The 1,333-nt window shown below is 41.9% G+C and overlaps 1 pseudogene; it reads left to right on the top strand.

Moving 5' to 3' along the window:
• The first annotated feature begins 1,189 nt into the window (after window positions 1-1,189).
• LOC120223694 lies at window positions 1,190-1,333 on the top strand (annotated as a pseudogene).

Here is a 1,333-nt window from a genome sequence, read left to right as displayed (position 1 = left end):
CACTCGTGCTCCGTCTCTCTCTGCCTCTCAAAATGAATAAACTTTAAAAAAAAATGACGTGGTTAAAAAGCTGTATGTAAAACTCTTGTGAGTGTGTCTCTAGATTGTAAGCTCTGTGTGAGTGGGGGTAGCTGTCTGTCTCCTTCACCCTCTCATCCTTCATCCCTAGCACAGCGACTGGTGCTAGACAAGCACTTAATAAGCAACTATTAAGCCCCTATTGAAGGGGTGGTTTTGAGGATGAGGATGGTGGTGGAAGAGATTGCAAAAAGGCTTAGTACAGGGACCCTGCCCCTAAGTAGCTCTCATTCCAGCATAACACACTGTCCAGAACCATCTATAATAATAAGTGGATTGTTATGCACTGAATAGGTAGATAATATAATGTAGTGGCGGATGGTGGAGATTCTGACATCAGACTTGAGTTCAAATCTCAGCTCCCCCACTTGCCACCATTCTGATCCTTATTGGCAAGTGTACCTCTCAATGCTTTTGTTTCTGGATTTGTAAAATAGGGGCCCACTTTATAGGGTTGTTGTAAAGATGAAGAAGTTTCCTGAAGTGCTCAGTATGATGCCCAGAACATAATAACTGCTCAACAAATCTTAACTATTACTTTTCCCATTTACTATGTGACTTTGGAAAAATCACTTAACTTTTTTAAGATCTGTTTTCCTGGTCAATAAAATAAAAATATAGTTGTTCCTACCTTGAAGAATTGATAGGAAAATGAAATGGGAAAATCCTTGAAATGTGCTTAGCATGGTGTCTGGTGTATAGAAAGTACTTAATAATTTCTACATGATGATGAAGATGAGGATGGTGAAGATGATGAAGACAATGACGATGCAGATGAAAACAAGGTGCTAGGGGAGAAAGGAGTAGATTCATTTTTTAAAATATTTATTTGTGAGAGAGAGAGAGGGAGAGAGAGCACAAGCAGGGAAGGGGCAGAGAGAGAGGGAGACACAGAATCTGAAGCAGGCTCCAGGCTCTGAGCTGTCAGCAGAGAGCCTGACGCGGGGCTCGAACTCACGAACCGTGAGATCCTGACCTGAACCATAGTCAGACACTTAACCGACTGAGCCACACAGGCACCCCAAGAGTAAATTCATTTTGATGGTAGCCACTGGGATAAGAGAAAGGTTAATAATAAGTGATTTTGGAGGTAACAATTTTATTGAGATATAATTCATAAAAATACAATTTACTCGCTGGTGGCCGATGAACTCACAAGTGTGGGTGGTGTGCGACACGATGGCAAGTCTTTTGCTAACACCACAAGGGTCTCCGGCCCAGTGAGTGGAGTGTGATAGTAATTCTTGCTACCAGT

This window comes from Hyaena hyaena, unplaced genomic scaffold (assembly GCF_003009895.1).
Source record: "Hyaena hyaena isolate Hyena2069 unplaced genomic scaffold, ASM300989v1 scaffold_0, whole genome shotgun sequence".
Lineage (NCBI taxonomy): Eukaryota > Metazoa > Chordata > Mammalia > Carnivora > Hyaenidae > Hyaena > Hyaena hyaena.
This window is presented reverse-complemented; position numbering and strand designations above follow the sequence as displayed.